The 17,300-nt window shown below is 43.5% G+C and overlaps 1 non-coding gene and 1 pseudogene across 1 annotated transcript; one reads left to right on the top strand and one right to left on the bottom strand.

The window, feature by feature from the left end:
- Nucleotides 1–6,747: 6,747 nt before the first annotated feature.
- LOC121099968 lies at nucleotides 6,748–6,933 on the bottom strand. The gene has a single exon (XR_005831694.1). It is a non-coding gene; the product is annotated as a U2 spliceosomal RNA (small nuclear RNA).
- Nucleotides 6,934–11,173: 4,240 nt separating this feature from the next.
- LOC103659861 lies at nucleotides 11,174–12,777 on the top strand (annotated as a pseudogene).
- Nucleotides 12,778–17,300: the final 4,523 nt, after the last annotated feature.

The raw sequence follows: 17,300 nt of genomic DNA, 5'->3' as shown, positions 1-17,300 counted from the left end.
AAAAAAAAAAAAAAAGAACAATTTTATTTTAAATTTTGCCTTTGCTGCCAAACGTCTTGAACTAGTGGTCTATACTGGCTCCCTCTAGCTCCTCCCCATCCTCTGAATCCAACCATTGTAATCTGGCTTCCACCCCCTCATCCAAAGGTCTCCAATGGCCTCCCAGTTGCCAAGGCCAATGACCTCTTTTCAACCTTTGTCCAACTTGACTTCTCCACATCATTAACACAGCTCCTTAAACTTTCTGAAAAAGCTTTAAGTTATAGTAGTAATGTACCCGTACTACAGAAAATTAAAAAAAAAACAAAACCCCAGGATCTACGATTGCCACCACCATAATACAACCATGGCCATTTTGGTGTATTTCCTCCTAATCTTTTTACTTTAGCTTATTTTTACATCATTATGGCATAAATGTATACCCAGTTTTGAATTTACCACCTCCTGGAAACTCTTCTTATTTCCACAAAACAATTCTTTCCTGGGTTTCCCACAAGTCACCCATCTCTCAAGTTTATGCACTAATGTGCATAAAATTTCCTAAAGTGTTTGTTAAAATGCAGATCCCTGGACTCCACTCTACCTGCTCGTTCATATTCTATTTCATTAGGATTGATTTGGCCCCAAGAACATACATTTTCAGCTTTCTGTAGCATGTGGTCCAAAGACCATATCGAAAAACACAGCACTGGACACACATCTTCACAGCAAACAGCTAAGCAAGCAACCCCCAAACCAAACAATCTTGCAAATGTTTCCTAATCATCAAATTCTCTAGGGCTAGGATCTGAGTATCTGTATAATTTTTACACCCTCCTTGTGATTCTGATGAATCACTGCCTTAACTACAACCATACTATTCGGTTTGCATTTCCCTGAACACATAGCTCACTTTCAAGTCTCAGAGCCTTTGGCTGTTCCCTTGGCCTGGATTTAATTCCTCGTCACATTGGCCCTTGAGCCTAGCTCAAAGGGGATCTCTCCTATGAAACCGCACCGAGGCCCCTCTTCCATTTCTTCCATTTCCTTTCCCACTCACAAATTAAACTTAGTCATTTAATGTCTACGTCTTTAGGCTGGGCAATGAGCTATGTGGATGTATGAGTTCCCATTTCTGAGGAATAAATTACTCCAAGACTTAACAGCTTGAAAGGACAATAAACATTTATGACCTCACGGATCTCACAGCATCTGAGTTTAAGGATCAGAAGCAGCTTCTTTGGGTAGTCTCTCACAAAGTGTGCTCCAGGTGTAGGCCATGGCTGCAGTCATGTGAAGGCTTGACTGGGGCTAGAAAACCCCCTTTCAGATGGCACGCTCAAGTGGCTCCCGAGTTGGAACTGTCTGTTGGCAGAAGGCCTCAGTTCCCCTCCCCAGGGATCTCCTCAGGGGGCAGCCAAGCACGTCCTCACAACATGATCTTTGACTTCCTTCAGAGCAGGTAATCCAAGAGAGAGCAAGGTGAAGCCTGCAAAATCTTTTATGACTTAGCCTTGAAGGTCACATACCATCACGTCTGCAGGATTCTATTAGTCACACAGGCTAGCCATGACATAGCGTGGAAGATTATGCAAGGATATAAATACCAGGAGGTGAAAATCATTTGGGTTCATCTTTGAGGCTGACTACCACAGTGAATATCTATTCTTTTTCTCTGTCCATCACCCCTTTCTCATGCATTTCATGTTGTACAACTGGAGTTGAACCTTCCTCATCTGAGGGGGAAGCAGGTAACCTAAGCATGGCTGATTTGAATATTCTATTCTCCTGGCCAGAGTGATCAATCAAGTGGGCATGCCATCAACTGAAGCCAGTCAGAATCTTCCTTGATTCTAGATGGATTCTGAGGGAGAGAGGGGCTCTATTCTTCTGCTATTTTGATCCCTAAGAATGACTTAAGCTGAAGCTTCTTATAGCCATTGGTTCAGGTTATATTGGAGGCGGCTATCTTTAGTAAGGGAAAATGAGGCCAGCATGCAAAGAGAGACAGAGGAGCAGAGATGAAAAGAGAAAAGGGAGTCCTGATGAAATAATTTGAACTCCTTTGATCCGTCTATGCCTGAAATGTTTGCTCAGACTTTCCAGTTATGTGAATCAACACATTTCATTTTTGGTTCAAGCTACTTTAAGTTGGATTCCTACTACCTACAAGCAAAACAACTCCCAACAAACGAGCAGGATCCATATCTTATTTCTCTTGAGTTTCCAGCGTTGGGTTCAATTTCTGGTCTCAATTCAAATTTGATGAATAAATAAATAAATAAATATATTTTTATATAAAATCAATCTGATATATGCAAATATTGGGGATTTTGAAAAAAAGAATTTGCAACTTACCAAGTAACAGTTATAAGAACACTGAAAGTCCTAGAACCTTGAAATTTTTGTGGATCTGGCAGCCCCCAGAGCCATGATGTTAGTCTGCTGAGCTCATGGTTAGTTTCCTGTAGTTCTGTGATGTGGCTGAGTGAGTGGTTTGTCAGGATCCTGAATATACACAGAACTAGGAAGAAAAAAGAGGGTAAGAGGAGATGCACACCATATTCCCTCCATGACAGGAAATGGAGAAAGGCCCTGAGTGGACCTCCGAACACTCAACGTCTGTGAGATGTGGGTAAAATTATGTTGCAGGAATTAAAGCAAGTAAATGGTAATGGACATCCATAGAATGCTGGCTGTGGGCTGGTGGTTTCTGTCCCTTCCTGAAGAACAATGTCCCGGGAGGAACTTGCAAAAGCAAGGCACAAGATCAGATTTATAACTGCAGGTAAAGAGTTCACCAGATAACTGTGCCAGTGATCAGATTATCCAACTCTTGGGCGCCTGGGTGGCTCAGTCAGTTAAGCGTCTGCCTTCGGCTCAGGTCATGATCCCAGGGTCCTGGATCGAGTCCCACTTTGGGCTCCCTGCTCAGTGAGGAGTCTGATTCTCCCTTTACCCTTCTCCCCTGCTCGTGATCTCTCTCTTACTGTCTCTCTCTTTCTCAGGAAATAAATAAAATCTTAAAAAAATATATTATCCAACTCTTGCCCTGGCTGAGGGATTAAAAGGAACAGAGAAAAATACAGCTTCATGCAGGGATGTCTTGCTGTGACTTACATCAGTAACCTCACACGTGTGAACGGTTGATCTAGTATGGGATGACCTAGGGAGATAGAAAAGGAAGGAAGTGAAATGTGGAAGAGAGAAAAACAGCTTGTCTGCTGCCTGCCTTTTTCTTCAAAGTCTTCTAATACTCGGCAGCTTTGTTGCGTCTAGGAGAACTGTTATACACATCATCGACCAAGTGACAGGTCTTTATTTTTAATTCATCGCAGAAGCCCTGCTGCCCAAATGCCTGACAGAAAGATCTCTTGTTGGCAAGGGCCTTTTCTCAAGCCAAGGAAAACCACAGAATTCCTTAGTTTTCCCCGTGGGCTCTCACAGCAAGTCCAGTTTTCTTTAACTCTATAAACTCCTGTGGCTCCTGTCACATAGCGATGGCTAGGTTTCAGAGAGGAGACTCTGGTTTCTGACAACGAGAGCAGGGATTCTAGAGTCAGGCTGCCTGGATTCAAATCCCTGCCTGTCCACTTCCTCACTCTGTATGATCTAGGACAGGTCACACTTTGTCCCCCTCTTTCCTGGTCAGTAAAATGCAGTCAAGAATATGATAATAGGGGGCACCTGGGTGGCACAGTCGGTTGAGCGGCTGACTCTTGGTTTTGGCTCCGGTTGTGATCTCAGGGTCGTGGGATGGAGCCTCGCATCAAGCTCCACGCTCAGCAAGGAGTCTGCTTCAGGGTTCTCTCTCCCTCTCTCCTCCCTCCGCTTGCTCTCTCTCTCTCTCTAAAATAAACAACTCTTAAAAGAAAAAAGGATATGATAATAGTATTTCTTCACAGAGCTGGGGCAAGTATTAGGGGAATACATGTATATGTTTATGTTTAGAGTTTAGGACATGTACTAAGACTTATATAATTGATTTATGCTATTATTGTTATGCAGACAAAACACCATTTTTCTCTGTGAATCTTCCTTGAGTCTTTGTCATTGTAAGTACATTTTTTCTTTCTATTTGGCCTTCTTTTCTTTTTTTTTTTTTTTCATTAAATACATCTCATGGTAATTATTTGTGGACCAAAAGTTGGTTCACTGGCTTAAGCATGTTTGGTGGTACACCATTGTCAGTGTCTTGGTGGGGCCTCTGCCAGTTTGTGTCCATAGAACCTGGGCCTCCTCACCCTCCATAGGGCCACTGGGTGGTGAGATCCATGGAAGTCGGTGTCTGACCAAATTCCATGTGCAAACACTGATTAGCAAACAAGCACAAGAGTCCTTGTATGCTGCCTGAGCTCAAGGCTCCCGACCAGAACCTTGCGTGAAATGTTTGCTTGAACCAGATACTGTGTTGTCCTAAAGCAGGATCCAGCCACAGTTCTCACTGACTCGGGTGACAAAACCCTGCATTAAGTGGCAGGCACAGGACTGAACGAACACCCAGGCCGAGAGCACTGTTCTGGCCTCATTCAAAACTTATGTCCCATTCATTTATTTATTTATGTATTTATGTATTTATTTATTTATTATTTATTTATTTATGAGAATGTATTCACTTATTTGTCAGAGAGAGAGCAAGCACAAGCAGGGGGAGTGGCAGACGGAGACAGAGGGAGAAGCAGGCTCCCTGCTGAGCAAGGAGCCCGATGCAGGACCCGATCCCAGGACCCTTGGATCATGACCTGAGCCGAAGGTAGACAATTAACTGACTGAGCCACCCGGGTGCCCCTGCCCCATTCCTTTAAAGGTGAGATTCCTGTTCAGTACGTGTACCTCAAAAATCATGCATTTCCCTAATATTCTTTCTAGCATCTCTTATGCTAAAGAATAAATCCTCTAGTGTAGATTCAGAAATGAATCGTTCAAGGAGCTGTAGTAGCCACAGATTCCAAGGCCAAGTTCTGATTAGAGCCCTTCAGTGCTCACAAACCACCCCCCGGAGTTTGTATTCCCCATTAGAGCACTTGAAAGTATTCATTAACAACTCCTAGGGTGAATATTAAAACTAACTTTTAAAGCACTCACATATATCTTGCTGTCTAAACTGCAGTATTTAAATTACGGCAATAATCACCAAATACCCGTGAAACCCTCAGACCGTAACTTGATTTTTTTTTAGGTGACAGTCTACCTATTAAGTCCGATTTTTTGAAGACCTTCATAGATTCCTCATTAAAGATGAATAACTTAAATAACATCAGCTGCTGAAATACTTTCTTTGCAAGAAATCTTCACAGCTCTTGATTTCATAATTGCTGAAAAATGTGTTTTCAGACACGTGGTGGGTTGTAAGTGATTCTACATGTGACTCAGGCATTTCAGAGGTGACACTAGCTAGAGCTCTTTAATACCAGGATTATCAGTGGGAAACGGTCCCCAAAGAAATAGATTTTTGATGAAGCTTAAATATCAACATATTGGCATGGAAGATCTTTTAAACTCTTACTGTCTATAGATAACAACTTTGGTTTATGGTAAAAAGCCATGCAGCCAAAACAGTAGAACGGAGTTCAATGCCATGTTTATTTAGGACACACCTCACCCCCTTGCTTTTGGAATTGAGCTAAAAGTAGGTCACAGTAGGCAAAATATTAAAAGAAAATATAGATATTTATTTTTAGTGTCCTTGATGGTACATAAGTTTGGCTCTAGTTAATTGCACAGAGGGCAGCAGGGGGCATAGCTTTTCTGCAGGAAAAGAGAGAAGGCAGAAGGCAGGAAAGATTAAGAAGCACAATTGCCAAGGACAGGGTTTGTCTAGTGTGAAGTGGGTGGAATAGGGGCACCTGGCTGACTCAGTCCCTAGAGCATACAACTCTTGATCTTGGGGTTGTGAATTCAAGCCCCGTGTCGGGTGAGGAGATTACTTAAAAAAACAAAAATAAAATCTAAAATGCATGGTGTACCACTAAAAACCCAAGCCAAAGTTTTTAGTTTTTGTTTCTCGTTATTGTGTTGTTAGGGGAAATGAAGGAACCCCATGATTATGGAGGCATAGCAATTCACTGGGGTGTAAGCGTGAAGCTCCCAGCCTCCTCTGGTGGAATCCCCGGGCAGTGGGCTCCTTTTATACCTGACTGATATTCCCACCCAATTCTGTAACTTCCCAGTCCTATTTCTAATGCTCAGTCCCACTCATTTCTCAACTTCAATCTCAAGAACAAAGCAACCCCAAACTCCGATGTCAGTCTAGTGGGAGTGGGGGTGGGAGATGTGTCTGCCTCCACACATCCACCTTCTTCTTTCCTAGAGAGGACCACCCGAGGTTTGGGGGATGGAATGAGAGGCGGGATCTCCTCACTTGACTCCTTTGGGGAGGAGGGCAGGAGGGGCTGCGACCAGGTTGCTGCTGCCTCTCTAATGCTAACAGATTTTCTTCCCCACAATAGCTGCCCATCGTCACCCTCCCTGGGTCACATGTCCTGCCACACTGTCTCCTGACACGGGGTCTGGCTCAAGCTCAGCCTCTGTTTCTTTCTCTCAGCGCAGGCCTCGCCCTACCCAAGGGGCCGTCTTGTACAACATGCTCTTGGAGGTGGTACTGGCAAGGTGGCTCAGGCTCAGTTATGCTTTGTCTACTCCACTTAGAGGAAATTCTATCCTCGCAGTGCAAATGGTGGAAATGCGGTCTGGAGCCTCAGGAAGAGTGAATTAGAGCCCTTTGTAGGAGACAAGGGGAACAATAGAAAACCATCTGTCATTAACTCAAAGGAATGCATCATTCCTAGAAGTAATGCAATTCGGGGGGGGGGGTGGATAGAGCAAACTCCCAACCCATCTCCTGATTCCAAGCAGTAATGTAATGCCCAGTACACAGACAGAGAACACATCAGATGCTTTAATTGGTGAAACCAGATACTGCATTTGATTTTAGCTAATAGGGAGAGAAGAGATAATGGTTCTACTTAAGCCACACCTTTCCCTTTCCCACTTGAGGTGGAAGCTACCACCTCCAGAGCTCCCCACACCTCTCCAGGGCTCTGAATCTTGCCCTGATAATGCTCTGAACTGTGCAAAAGCTCCTGAAAAAAAAAATCTTTCTTACCGGAAATGATTAGGTTTTTTAAAAAAGATTTAATTAATTAATTAATTATTTATTTATTTGAGAGACGGAGAGAGAAAGGGTGGGCACGAGCAAGGGAAAGGGGCAGAAGGAGAGGGAGAAGCAGACTCCCCACTGAGCAGGGAGCCCAACTGGGGATCCCAGGACCCTGGGGTCAGGACATGAGCCCAAGGCAGACGCCTAACCTACTGAGCCCCCCAGACACCCTGGAAATGATTAGTTTTGATTTCTTCTTCCTGAGGCCTGATTCAAATCTCTCCTTTGTGTACTAACTCACTAAGCTTAATTGTTTGGTTCCATCCCCCCAGCTCCCATATTTTCTGTACCTCTTTGGGAGTCCAGGGACAACTCTGGGGCTCAAGTGAATAGACTATTGTTTTTAACTTTTTATTATGGGAAATTTCCAAATCGTAGTAATCAAATTTCTACCATGGTTTCATAAATTGAGATCCTAATAAGGTTTATCTGCTTTATTTGATTGAAACATTTCTTAAAAGAGGCGGATTACACGAGGTGATTCTGTGAAACCAGACAGCTCCAAAATCATAGCAGTTTATAACTACTCAGGTTTATTTCCTGCTCACGTGAATTTCCATTATGAATTAGCTTCACATACTCTTCACTCCTGGCCATGGCCTGAAGAAACAGTTCCCGTTTGGGATACACCCACTTCCTGGCAGATGGAATGAGAAACGGTTAAAACACAATGACTTTTAAAATTTCTGCTCAGAAGTAGCAAATATCACATCTGCTCACATTTCATTGATCAAAGAAAATCACATGGCCAAAGCTGACGTCGGTGTGGAAAATGGAAGCATAATTCTCCCAGCAAGGACGGCCACATATATTGGGAATAATGCAATCTGTCATACCTTCTAAGTCTCTTTTAATGTTAGATTTCTCTCCTCATCTTTTTTCCCCCCAATTTACTAGTTGAAGAAATTGGGAAATTTGTGCTGTAGACTTTCCTACATTCTGGATTTTGCTAATTGCATCCCATGGCGTACTTGTTTAACACGTTCCTCTGTCCTTCTATTTCTTCTAAATCTGTCGTTAAATATATGGGCATATGCAAATTCAGGTTCAAATTTTTGGCGAGGATACTTCCCAGGTGGTCATGCGTGTCATTAGTTATCTCTTGCTGTGTAACAAATCTTTCCCAAACTTTGTGGCTTAAAACAACCGTCATCATGTATTATCTCGTGGCTTCTATGGATCAGGGATTCATGCAGGGTACAGGGGGATGGCTTGTCTGCCTTATGATTTCTGGGGCCAAGCTGAAAAACTCAGAGGCTGGACTGAAATCACCAAAGGCTTGACTGAGGCTGAAGATTCCTCGTTCAAGCTGGTTCACTCACTTGGTTAGCAATTTGGTGTTAGCAAATGGGTTCTTTTTCTATGTGGGCTTGTCCATAGGGCTGCTTGGGCATCCTCACAACATGGTGGCTGACTTCCCCCACAGTGATTGATCTGAAAGACCAATGTCGAAGCAGCAATGTCTTTGATTACCTAGCTTGTGAATTCATACGCTGAATTCAATTGGTCACAAAATCATCCCTTATTCAGGGTGGGAAGTCTACACAAAGGCATAAATACCAAGGCATAAATTCACTGAGGGTCGGTCACCTTGGAGGCTGGAGGCTATATGTATCAAGTGGTTTTTGATGTTAAAAAAGATAAGTAGGAGCAATGGATAGCATGCTGTGTGGGACAGTGGTTTCCAGCATTTGAGATGTCGTGGTCTGGGAGAATTTCAGGGGGTAAATAGGTCAAAGTGGAACTACTAGATCTTTATTTTGTCATGTAAAGTCACTCAAAAAGAGCAACCCATTAATTCTACCACCATTATTTTTTCATTTTTTTAAAAAAAAGGTCTTTTTTCTATAGAAGTACATTATCTCAGAGGGAAGAATCATCCGTTTTGTGGTGGAGCTAGAAGTGCTCCACAAATGTACCTTGAGAATCCACGTCAAAAACATTCTGTCGTCAAGTAGAGGATTCACATACTTGACCACCCCACAGTTCCACTCCCAGCCGTGGGCCCTGATGAAATGCATACATGCAGACACCAGAAACCATGCGCAAGAGCATTCGAGCCAGTATGTTAATAATGGCCCTGCACTGGAAACAAACCAATGCCATCAACAGTGGCCAGATAGACAAACTGACATATATTCATACTGTATGCTTCCACATATGTGAAGTCCCCAGACAAACAATACTAAAGTACAGTGCTCTAGGGTGCATACTTACATGAAAAAAGTGGAAAAAAAAAAAAAGAATTAGAGTGTGATTGTTACAAAGATCAAGGGGCGCCTGGGTGACCTGCCTTTGGCTCAGGTCATGATCCTGGCATCCTGGGATAGAGCCCTGTGTCGGGCTCCTTGGTCTGCTTCTCCCTCTCCCTCTGCCTGCCGCTCTTCCTGCTTGTGCTTTCTCTCTCTCTTTCTCTCAAAGAAATAAATAAAATCTTAAAGGAAGAAAGGATAAAGTTAATGGTTATGTTTGTGGGGAGGGAGTGTTTTCTGATTTTGGAGAGACCCAGGTAGACTGTTGAGGCCCTGGCAATGTTTAATGTATTGCCCTCAGTGATGGTTACACAGATATTGCCTTGATAACTCATTAAACTGCACATTTTATGTTTTTTATGTCTGTATGCTATATCTTACCATAAAAAGGGGGTTTTGAAAAGGAAAAAAAATTAGTCTTTTTAATTAAAAATTTTAGCTTTAGGGGAGACTTTTTTTTAAAAAGACCATCTGTTCTTTCTCGGCTACATCATCCCTCTCCCACCCCTTCTCCGCACGGGGTGTCAGTAGGGTCTCTGTTAGTTCCGGCACTGACAGCTTCACACTAGAGACTCTCACACATCCCCGATTCAGTGGGGCATGAGTGGATGTGTGGCTGTGCACACGTGCACACACACACATGCACACGCACTCATGAGGCTTCCCTCCCTGTGTTTCAAGAGAGTACCTTTGCTCCTCCTCCCGGGTTGGCAAGAAGAGGGACTAGCTTCTCCTCAACCACTCTGCGGTTCCCCAAAGACCCACCCCCCCAAAAAAGCTCCCCACTTCTTCCTCCCAGGCCTTCTGGGCAGGAAAGAGGGCAGACCTGCTGGCTCTCAGACAGGTGTTGTCAGTGAGCCCCCCCGCCCCCCCAGCTGGGCAGCTCCAGTGCCTGAGAGTGCCCTGGACTAAGACCAGTGTGGCGCTCAGCGTATAGTTCTCAGCAGTGGCCCCAAAGAGCCCATTTTGGTAGAGGGAGCTTTATGGCATCCTGTTACACTGTTGATGGAACACCGATTATATGCCAGGCATTTCACTGGTCGTTTACGTGGTGCAATGCTTTATAATTTACAACAGTTTATTCATCTTCAAAACAATCCTATGAAATAGATAGGTGATATCTAATTATTTCCACTTTCCAAAGATGCCAGTGAGGCTCCTAAGGTCTGAGTATCTCATCTAAAGTCACGGTAAAGGGCTGGCCGTACCTCTGAATACCTACCATACCCAAGCCTCTTGCAGAAAAGGAACCCCATGTAGTTCCTCAGGCGGGGTTTGTTTGATGTTATCTCCAGATCCTTCCCACTCCCGGTCCACAGTCGATTTTGCCAGAAGAGGTGACCTGACTCAAGGGCAGCCAAGCTATAGGGCAGAGATAGATGGAGTGGCCGCAGGAAAGAGCTGCCCAAACAGGAATGATGGTTATTGGGTAGAGAATTAGATTATCTCGGAAAGGTTTTGTGCAAAATACAGGGAAGCTGTTGTTATAATAGGAAACGCTAAAAGACCCCAGCGATGAGGAAGTTGTGCACAGGTACCGTAAGGCGGTAGAAATCATCAATAGCCTGGGAGTACGAGTAGGAATAAGGTTGACTGTGAACAGAAAACATGTATCTATTGATACCAACAGAAGGCAAGTTACTTAGATGACACTGGCAGGAGCCCTGGAAGCCAAGATTTCAGGGGACCAAGTTCTCATAATGATGGGAGAGCAGCACTCTTGTTGCTGGGGGTGCTCAGTCCGCCTCTGTCTCTGTTGGCCTCTGTTGGACTGGCGGCCCCCATGCGCTCTGTGTGGTGGTGGCGGGGAAGCCAGGGCCAAGAAGCTAGGCTCCCAGGGGCTCTGGCCTGCGCAGGCTGTGGAGGGTCGGGTGCAGCCCCCTGCTCTGCTTCCAGGGCCGGCGGGAGGCCGCTCACTGTGCCGGGCAAGCAGCAGCCCTCCCAGCAACCCGAGGTGGGCTGCTGCGGGAAGTACTTCCCATTTGGCTTCAACATTGTCTTCTGGGTGCTGGGAGCCCTGTTTCTGGCCATTGGCTTCTGGGCGTGGGGCAAGAAGGGCGTTCTCTCCAGCAGCCCGGTGCTGACAGATCTGGGAGGCCTCCACCCCGTGCGGCTGTTCGTAGTGATCAGAAGTATCCTGGTGGTGCTGGGCTTTGCCTGCTACATTTGGGCCCTCCTGGAGATCACCTTCCTGCTCGAGTTTTTCTCAGCATTCATCTCCTCTTCTTCCTGGGGCTGGCAACAGGGATCTTGGCCTTGGTACTGAAGACTAGATTTGAGACCAGCTCAGTTTCTTCCTGAACTACAACATCAAGGCCATTGGGACAACATTGACCTCCAGAACTTCATTGACTTTGCTCAGGAATATCTGTCTTGCTGCAGAGCCTGAGGGCCTAATGACTGGAAACTCAATATTTATTTCAACTGCACTGCCTTGAACCCCAGCCAGGAGTGCTGCAGGATGCTCTTCTCCTGCTATGTCAGGGACCCTGTGGAAGGTGTCCTCAGCACCCAGTGTGGCCAGGACTCCGGGCTCAAACTGGAGCTGGAGCAGCGGGGCTCCAGCCACACCAAAGGCTGATGCGTGGGCCAGTTCGTGAAGTGGCTGAGGGACAACCTGATTGTTGTGGCTGGGGTCTTTGTGGCCATCGCCCTCCTCCAGATCTTTGGTATTTGTTTGGCCCAGAGCCTTGTGAGGGACATCAAGGCAGTGAAGAGCAACTGGTGAGGCTGCCGCAGTGGCCATGGCCACCTGCCTGGCCTACCCAGGGACCACCCCTTCCAACTTCCCCTGCCTCGCTACTGTGCCGCTGTGCCCAAGATGGGCAGGGACCTCATGCCCATGATGGGCAAGTGTTTCTGCTTGGACCTGAGCTCCATGTGGAGCTTGAGTGTGGGCGAGCTGTGCACCCATGGAGACAGCGGTGTGCCTCTGCCTGGGGTGCCTGTCCTGGAGCTGTGTGCATGGAGGACGGGTGTGTCTATGTGAGTGTGCACAGGGAGCCATCATCTTAGCTGTTGTCGGGTGGCAGGCTCTCCAGGGGGCTAGGAATGGCACAATGAGGAGGGTGCAGGCCAGGTTGGGTGGGAGGGGTCTTTTTTAGCTCTATTTTGCCTACCCTAACCAATATAATAACTAAACAAATGTTACACTTTTAGAGGGGAATTTGATAGTACTTATCAAAATAGTAAAAGCAGAAATATTTTTGATATGGCAATTTCATTTATAAGAATATATCATACAGAAATAAATAAGCAGGTAAGATTTTATGTACCAGGATTTCCACTGTAACATTATTCACAGTAACAAAAACTGAAGACACCCCACAGGTACATCTTTAGGGAAATGCTTAAATAAATTATATTACAAGTATCCAATGAAATGCTATGCGGCTATTTAAAAGAAGCAGCTCTGTGGCATGAGGATAAATGATGTCCTTTATAAATTAATGAATAAAAATTTGCAAATAATATTCATAGCATTTTCTGGGTTTTATAAAACAACCTTAAATATATAATCTAATATATATTATAATATGATTCTAATCTAATATACATCTAATATATAAAAATTCATATGTACATTATACATATTTATATGTACCTAGAAAATGGTCTAGAAAGTTATATACCATATATGAGTAGTGATTACCTTTAAAGATTAGGAGCACCGTGGTAGTTTTAAACTATATCCACAAGTACTTCTGACCTCCTCTTTGCAAAGGTGGGGCCCAGTTTCTATCCCATTGAGTGTGGCTGGATTTACTGTGTGTGTGTGAGTCCAGAGATGACGTCATAAAAGACATTTGGATGCCTCCTTATTCTGTCTTTTGGATCATTCACCCTTGACACAGCTAGCTCTTACCTTGTGAAAACACCTAGCAGCTCTAAGGTGAGGTCTATGTGTTGAAGAACTGAGGTCCGCCAACAAGCAGCACTAACTTGCCAGGTGTGTGAGTAGGTCCTACCGTGGTAGTAGACCCTTCCACCCCAGTCAAGCCTTCGGATGACTACCATCCCTGCTGGCATCCTCACAGCAGTTTGTGAGAAACTCTGAGCTGAGAACCACCCAGCTGAGCCATTCTGGATTTCTGATCCACAGAAGCTGGTAACATAATAGATGTTTATTGCTTCAGGTTTTTAGGCTTTAGGGGTAATTTGTTATGCAATAATAGCTAACTAAAATGAGAATGAAGAGAGGGTAGGGGAGGGCACTACTTTAAAATTTTTTTATATTCCTCTTCATTGTTTACATTTGTATGATTAACATTTGTAATTTTTCAATAAAAAAATTTTCAAGTTGAAGAGGGCAACCTTTAAAGCTCATCATTTGCTGGACCTAGAAAGAATCATACATATCTCAAAAAATGTGCAAGAAACTCTTTCAATGACTAGAAGAAGTGACTGCATATAGAGAGAAACAGGCCAAAAATATATAAAATATCTGCTCCTAGTGATACAAAATATAAGACGTTGCCAGTCATCGATCATTATTATGTTTTTCTGCCTGAATATTAGTCAGTCATCCCTGACTTGGAAAAGAGAAAACCACAGAAGGGCATTTCTCTCTGTTGTGCAAATGTTTGTGTTTGTGTTAACAACGGACAAAGAGCCCCTTTCTGATTTTTTTCCTTCGAAAACCAGTACTTAAAACCTGCAGTTTTGATTAATGGTAATGCCCCTAGTTAAGATACCAGCTGAAGAAGTCAAGTCAGTATTTAACAGCTGCTTCTTTCTCAACACTCCATAGCCTTCCTCTGGGTTGTACCCATTTGAACTTCAATATTTGTCCTTTGCTCACATTATTTCTTCTCTTCTACCCAATTGTTGCATCTGTGTACTCCTGGGGCAGTCCAGCCAGGTTGCAAAGCAAGGACTTCCTTAAAAAAACCAATGACTTAATGACTTCCCCTGTTCATAGTTACATTTAATTCCTGTTCAGCTACTGGCACCAGGGGGACCGATGTCTGCATCCTGTAGCAAATATTCCCATCATTTCTTCCTCTCCACTTAAAAACATTCTTTAGCTCTTACTAAAGTTAAGGGCCCCAGAGTTCTTTGTGTGAGTATTGCATGTACTGTTATAGGGATTTTATTCATGTACCAGATTTTTAAAAAAGTGAATATTAATCTTTGCTGTTGTATAAGCTAAACATCTGCAATTTTCCATATGTCATGACACCATCAAGGGAGAAAGAAGTGTAAGAGAAGAAGGGAAGAGTCATTAAAAAGAGAATGTTAGGCTGGCTATTTCAAAGGAATCTAGACCTAGCCTGACTGTCTGAAAAGTTAAAGTAATTGTTCAACTTGAATTACATCATCAACCCAAGTTGGGGTGCTCAGGGCATTCCAGTCACGGCTATTCCAGCTAACCACCCCAGGAGCATAAAAACTGCTCTCAACCTGTTCTTGTTCATTTTTAGAATCCAGGCTTAATTAGCATTCAGACAGGAACTTGACACCTATTTGACTCACTTAAAATATGTTAGTAAAATAATCGTCCCAATATCCTCCCCTAGTCCCTTTTGCTAGCGTAGTCAAAGCATCCGCTATAATATTCCCGAAAGATAGTGGCGATCTATACTGTTTTGACTATGGAAAGCGGGTCTTTTTGGGTACTGACTGCTTTATGGTCTCATTTGGATTGTGGTGGGTAAATAAGAGTGAGATAAAGTCCAAATAAACTGGCTCTCAAATCCCCATGCTTGTATGGATTTATTTGGTCCTTTGATGTCTTTTTTGTGTCTCTGTTGGACTGTTTCAAATATGCACTTAAGTCACCCATAGAAAAGGCTACTAATGTAAACGGACATGTGTTTAGAATGGGCTGTCATCTTAACCTTCCCAGAGATGCAAACCCATAAAGCACAAAGGGTCAATTGGAATTACCTCTTCTGTTTCTTCTTTTAAATATGAGAGGTTGCAGAGTTCAGAGAGCCCTTTCCTTCTCGTCTCTCTATTTATTCAGGTGACTTAAATTTTGGCTGTTAGAAGGAGGGGTTGACCCTCAACTCTGGGACGTTCTTCTTAAAATTGAGTTTTAACTTTCATGCCTTACTGCTTATTTTAAGAGTACTATTTGAGTCTTTGATACTCTATCTTCACAGTGTTTCCCATAAAAAAAAATCTATAGGAATATAGGAGTGTATAATCTGAAGTATTTGAACTCATTTTGTAAATGCTCTTCAAGTTAAAAAAGTTTTTTTTAATCAGTAAAGTAACTCTAAAATTGGAAAGCAGAAGGAAAAATCATCTGTAATCTATGACTCAAATTCACATGCTGCTAAAATAGGCCCACACAGAGGCGAGGTGGGACACTGACCCAGCCAAGCACATCTAGGCTGGTATATTGGAACTGGTACATACTGGCTGCTTAACAGCGCTAGAACCGGGGTTCTGTACAAGTATACAGACTGCTTTTCACATATAACATTTTATCACAAAAGCATTTTCAAGTAGAGTCTTCACAAGAGAAGGAATTATATTCCTCAGGTTTATAATTTTTTGGGGTGTACTTAGAAAAGTCAAAATCTAGCTATATTATATCAACAGCTTCAACTTTGGTTGAATACTTAAGGTCTTACAGTTAGCTGTGTGGTAGAAAGGAGGCACAATGTAAAAACTATTTTAAAAGCTTAAAGGCTCATCCTCCCTTTGCTGAAAATTACATCCCTCAAAGAAGCAGGTCAATGGTAAGCAACCACGCTCTACCTGAGACGTCTGGATTAGATCAGTCTCTCTAGCATGCTTGAGAGCACACTTCATTTCAAAACGTGAATCCCTCCCCAAATTAGTATATTTGGAGCAGTAACAAAAATGTGTCTATAATGCTTTTAATGAACTTAACAAAATTACCCGCACTCTGAGGGATTAAAGGTGAGATTTATGTAGCAGCAAATAGAGCTCTTGAAAACAAGTGGGTATCACCCTGGGTAATAGGAGGCATTCTGAAGTGATCACTTGAAGGTTTTTGAGGAACAGAAATAGCATAATGCTGCCTTTCAATTTTATGGCAATGTCTGTACGATCGGCTTGGCATCCCTAATATCTCCTTGTCCCCAATCTCATTTTAGTCATTTTTGCTTCTGGTCTTGCGGGGTTCAGTTTCAGATCCTAGGCGAGGTTAGTTCAGTTCGTCACTTCGTTGTGCTACTGAGGCCACAGAAGTATGCACCGTTTGTCTGTGTGGTGAGAATTCTCTCTTAACAGTAAACCTTTCTTCACTTCCTGGTTCCCTATCCCTCCCGACCCCTAAGGCTGGGAGGTTGTGAGCAGCGGAACACGTGATACTGGGAGGCTGAGGGAAATAATGGAAAAGGCTCTGATTTTAGAATCAGATGAAACTGAAATCAAGTGTACATGTTAGATGGGATTCTTGGATAAATTACTTGACCTGTCTAAGCCTCAGATTTCTCATCTGAAAATTAAACAATATCAAGGTTTGTTATGAGAATTAGATAACGTGAGCGATAGGACACTCAGCTGTAGGTAGCAGGTCCTCTCAGTAGTGCTAACTCTCTGCTGTTACTAGTGCCCCACTTCTAGCACGTGGTGGGGTTGAACTTCATGGCCCACTTTTGTTGTATGGGGCCTTAAAACTGGTTCTAGCTAATGAATTGTTAGTGAAAGTGATGCATTTTGAAACTGCCAGTGCAAGGCCCTTTCCTTTTGACATGGTGATAGGCAACATTCAAGATGGTGGCTGTTCTCTCAGCTTGGGTTCAATGGCTACTGAGGAGAATGTCCCTGCTGGCCCAACAAGGGTGAATAGAATGAACAAGAAACACATTCTGGCATTTTCAGTCACTGAGATTTGGTATTATTATTATTATAGCATAACCCAACCTATCCTGTTGCTTTCCTCTATTTGAACAACAAAGTATAAAAATGGAGAGAAGAAAAAAAAAACT

This window comes from Ursus maritimus, unplaced genomic scaffold, assembly GCF_017311325.1.
Source record: "Ursus maritimus isolate PB19 unplaced genomic scaffold, ASM1731132v1 scaffold_1, whole genome shotgun sequence".
In the NCBI taxonomy this organism is placed as follows: Eukaryota; Metazoa; Chordata; class Mammalia; order Carnivora; family Ursidae; genus Ursus; species Ursus maritimus.
This window is presented reverse-complemented; position numbering and strand designations above follow the sequence as displayed.